Genomic DNA, 5141 nt, shown 5'->3' on the forward strand with positions numbered 1-5141 from the left:
TGGATATTTTCGCAATGTCCAATTCTTTGATTTCGGTGATGGTTAGGTTCAGATGAGTGTGGTTTGGTAGGATAAGAACTTTTTGTGGATATTTTGGCAATGTCGAATTCTCTGACTTCGGTAAAGGTTAGGTTAGGTTGGGTTAGGTATTGTGAGGTAAGCACGTTTTGTGGATATTTTATCAATGTCCAATTTTTTGATTTCGGTGATGGTTAGGTTCAGATGGGTGAGGTTTGGTAGAATAAGAACTTTTTGTGGATATTTTGGGAATGTCGAATTCTCTGACTTCGGTAATGGTTAGTTTAGGTTGGGTTAGGTATTGTGAAGTAAGCACGTTTTGTGGATATTTTCGCAATGTCCAATTCTTTGATTTCGGTAATGGTTAGGTTCAGATGAGTGTGGTTTGGTAGGATAAGAACTTTTTGTGGATATTTTGGCAATGTCGAATTCTCTGACTTCGGTGATGGTTAGGTTAGGTTGGTTTAGGTATTGTAAGGAAGCACGTTTTGTGGATATTTTCGCAATGTCCAATTCTTTGATTTCGGTGATGGTTAGGTTCAGATGGGTGAGGTTTGTAGGATAAGCACTTTTTGTGGATATTTTGGCAATGTCGAATTCTCTGACTTCGGTGATGGTTAGGTTAGGTTGGGTTAGGTATTGTGAGGTAAGCACGTTCTGTGGATATTTTCGCAACGTCCAATTCTTTGAGTTCGGTGATGGTTAGGTTCAGATGGGTGAGGTTTGGTAGGATAAGAACTTTTCGTGGATATTTTGGCAATGTCGAATTCTCTGACTTCGTTATGGTTAGGTGAGGTTGGGTTAGGTATTGTGAGGTAAGCACGTTTTGTGGATATTTTGGCAATGTCCAATTCTTTGATTTCGGTGATGGTTAGGTTCAGATAGGTGAGGTTTGGTAGGATAAGAACTTTTTGTGGATATTTTGGAAATGTCGAATTCTCTGACTTCGGTGATGGTTAGGTTAGGTTGGGTTAGGTATTGTGAGGTAAGCACGTTTTGTGGATATTTTCGCAATGTCCAATTCTTTGATTTCGGTGATAGTTAGATTCAGATGGGTGAGGTTTGGTAGGATAAGAACTTTTCGTGGATATTTTGGCAATGTCGAATTCTCTGACTTCGGTGATGGTAAGGTGAGGTTGGGTTAGGTATTGTGAGGTAAGCACGTTTTGTGGATATTTTCGCAATGTCCAATTCTTTGATTTCGGTGATGGTTAGGTTCAGATGGGTGAGGTTTGGTAGGATAAGAACTTTTTGTGGATATTTTGGCAATGTCGAATTCTCTGACTTCGGTAAAGGTTAGGTTAGGTTGGGTTAGGTATTGTGAGGTAAGCACGTTTTGTGGATATTTTATCAATGTCCAATTTTTTGATTTCGGTGATGGTTAGGTTCAGATGGGTGAGGTTTGGTAGGATAAGAACTTTTTGTGGATATTTTGGGAATGTCGAATTCTCTGACTTCGGTAATGGTTAGTTTAGGTTGGGTTAGGTATTGTGAAGTAAGCACGTTTTGTGGATATTTTCGCAATGTCCAATTCTTTGATTTCGGTAATGTTTAGGTTCAGATGAGTGTGGTTTGGTAGGATAAGAACTTTTTGTGGATATTTTGGCAATGTCGAATTCTCTGACTTCGGTGATGGTTAGGTTAGGTTGGTTTAGGTATTGTAAGGAAGCACGTTTTGTGGATATTTTCGCAATGTCCAATTCTTTGATTTCGGTGATGGTTAGGTTCAGATGAGTGTGGTTTGGTAGGATAAGAACTTTTTGTGGATATTTTGGCAATGTCGAATTCTCTGACTTCGGTAAAGGTTAGGTTAGGTTGGGTTAGGTATTGTGAGGTAAGCACGTTTTGTGGATATTTTATCAATGTCCAATTTTTTGATTTCGGTGATGGTTAGGTTCAGATGGGTGAGGTTTGGTAGAATAAGAACTTTTTGTGGATATTTTGGGAATGTCGAATTCTCTGACTTCGGTAATGGTTAGTTTAGGTTGGGTTAGGTATTGTGAAGTAAGCACGTTTTGTGGATATTTTCGCAATGTCCAATTCTTTGATTTCGGTAATGGTTAGGTTCAGATGAGTGTGGTTTGGTAGGATAAGAACTTTTTGTGGATATTTTGGCAATGTCGAATTCTCTGACTTCGGTGATGGTTAGGTTAGGTTGGTTTAGGTATTGTAAGGAAGCACGTTTTGTGGATATTTTCGCAATGTCCAATTCTTTGATTTCGGTGATGGTTAGGTTCAGATGGGTGAGGTTTGTAGGATAAGCACTTTTTGTGGATATTTTGGCAATGTCGAATTCTCTGACTTCGGTGATGGTAAGGTGAGGTTGGGTTAGGTATTGTGAGGTAAGCACGTTTTGTGGATATTTTCGCAATGTCCAATTCTTTGATTTCGGTGATGGTTAGGTTCAGATGGGTGAGGTTTGGTAGGATAAGAACTTTTTGTGGATATTTAGGCAATGTCGAATTTTCTAACTTCGGTGATGGTTAGGTTAGGTTGGGTTAGGTATTGTGAGGAAGGCACGTTTTGTGGATATTTTCGCAATGTCAAATTCTTTGATTTCGGTGATGGTTAGTTTCAGATGGGTGAGGTTTGGTCGGATAAGAACTTTTTGTGGATATTTTGGGAATGTCGAATTCTCTGACTTCGGTAATGGTTAGGTTAGGTTGGGTTAGGTATTGTGAAGTAAGCACGTTTTGTGGATATTTTTGCAATGTCCAATTCTTTGATTTCGGTAATGGTTAGGTTCAGATGAGTGTGGTTTGGTAGGATAAGAATTTTTCGTGGATATTTTGGCAATGTCGAATTCTCTGACTTACGTGATGGTTAGGTTAGGTTGGGTTAGGTATTGTGAGGTAAGCACGTTTTGTGGATATTATCGCAATGTCCAATTCTTTGATTTCGGTAATGGTTAGGTTCAGATGAGTGTGGTTTGGTAGGATAAGACCTTTTTGTGGATATTTTGGCAATGTCGAATTCTTTGACTTCGGTGATGGTTAGGTTAGGTTGGTTTAGGTATTGTAAGGAAGCACGTTTTGTGGATATTTTCGCAATGTCCAATTCTTTGATTTCGGTGATGGTTAGGTTCAGATGAGTGTGGTTTGGTAGGATAAGAACTTTTTGTGGATATTTTGGCAATGTCGAATTCTCTGACTTCGGTGATGGTTAGGTTAGGTTGGGTTAGGTATTGTGAGGTAAGCACGTTCTGTGGATATTTTCGCAACGTCCAATTCTTTGAGTTCGGTGATGGTTAGGTTCAGATGGGTGAGGTTTGGTAGGATAAGAACTTTTCGTGGATATTTTGGCAATGTCGAATTCTCTGACTTCGTTATGGTTAGGTGAGGTTGGGTTAGGTATTGTGAGGTAAGCACGTTTTGTGGATATTTTCGCAATGTCCAATTCTTTGATTTCGGTGATAGTTAGATTCAGATGGGTGAGGTTTGGTAGGATAAGAACTTTTCGTGGATATTTTGGCAATGTCGAATTCTCTGACTTCGGTGATGGTAAGGTGAGGTTGGGTTAGGTATTGTGAGGTAAGCACGTTTTGTGGATATTTTCGCAATGTCCAATTCTTTGATTTCGGTGATGGTTAGGTTCAGATGGGTGAGGTTTGGTAGGATAAGAACTTTTTGTGGATATTTTGGCAATGTCGAATTCTCTGACTTCGGTAAAGGTTAGGTTAGGTTGGGTTAGGTATTGTGAGGTAAGCACGTTTTGTGGATATTTTATCAATGTCCAATTTTTTGATTTCGGTGATGGTTAAGTTCAGATGGGTGAGGTTTGGTAGGATAAGAACTTTTTGTGGATATTTTGGGAATGTCGAATTCTCTGACTTCGGTAATGGTTAGTTTAGGTTGGGTTAGGTATTGTGAAGTAAGCACGTTTTGTGGATATTTTCGCAATGTCCAATTCTTTGATTTCGGTAATGGTTAGGTTCAGATGAGTGTGGTTTGGTAGGATAAGAACTTTTTGTGGATATTTTGGCAATGTCGAATTCTCTGACTTCGGTGATGGTTAGGTTAGGTTGGTTTAGGTATTGTAAGGAAGCACGTTTTGTGGATATTTTCGCAATGTCCAATTCTTTGATTTCGGTGATGGTTAGGTTCAGATGGGTGAGGTTTGTAGGATAAGCACTTTTTGTGGATATTTTGGCAATGTCGAATTCTCTGACTTCGGTGATGGTTAGGTTAGGTTGGGTTAGGTATTGTGAGGTAAGCACGTTCTGTGGATATTTTCGCAACGTCCAATTCTTTGAGTTCGGTGATGGTTAGGTTCAGATGGGTGAGGTTTGGTAGGATAAGAACTTTTCGTGGATATTTTGGCAATGTCGAATTCTCTGACTTCGTTATGGTAAGGTGAGGTTGGGTTAGGTATTGTGAGGTAAGCACGTTTTGTGGATATTTTCGCAATGTCCAATTCTTTGATTTCGGTGATGGTTAGGTTCAGATGGGTGAGGTTTGGTAGGATAAGAACTTTTCGTGGATATTTTGGCAATGTCGAATTCTCTGACTTCGGTGATGGTAAGGTGAGGTTGGGTTAGGTATTGTGAGGTAAGCACGTTTTGTGGATATTTTCGCAATGTCCAATTCTTTGATTTCGGTGATGGTTAGGTTCAGATGGGTGAGGTTTGGTAGGATAAGAACTTTTCGTGGATATTTTGGCAATGTCGAATTCTCTGACTTCGGTGATGGTAAGGTGAGGTTGGGTTAGGTATTGTGAGGTAAGCACGTTTTGTGGATATTTTCGCAATGTCCAATTCTTTGATTTCGGTGATGGTTAGGTTCAGATGGGTGAGGTTTGGTAGGATAAGAACTTTTTGTGGATATTTAGGCAATGTCGAATTTTCTAACTTCGGTGATGGTTAGGTTAGGTTGGGTTAGGTATTGTGAGGAAGGCACGTTTTGTGGATATTTTCGCAATGTCAAATTCTTTGATTTCGGTGATGGTTAGTTTCAGATGGGTGAGGTTTGGTCGGATAAGAACTTTTTGTGGATATTTTGGGAATGTCGAATTCTCTGACTTCGGTAATGGTTAGGTTAGGTTGGGTTAGGTATTGTGAAGTAAGCACGTTTTGTGGATATTTTTGCAATGTCCAATTCTTTGATTTCGGTAATGGTTAGGTTCAG

The sequence above is a fragment of the Arctopsyche grandis genome, unplaced genomic scaffold (genome assembly GCF_051622035.1).
Source record: "Arctopsyche grandis isolate Sample6627 unplaced genomic scaffold, ASM5162203v2 HiC_scaffold_31, whole genome shotgun sequence".
Lineage (NCBI taxonomy): Eukaryota > Metazoa > Arthropoda > Insecta > Trichoptera > Hydropsychidae > Arctopsyche > Arctopsyche grandis.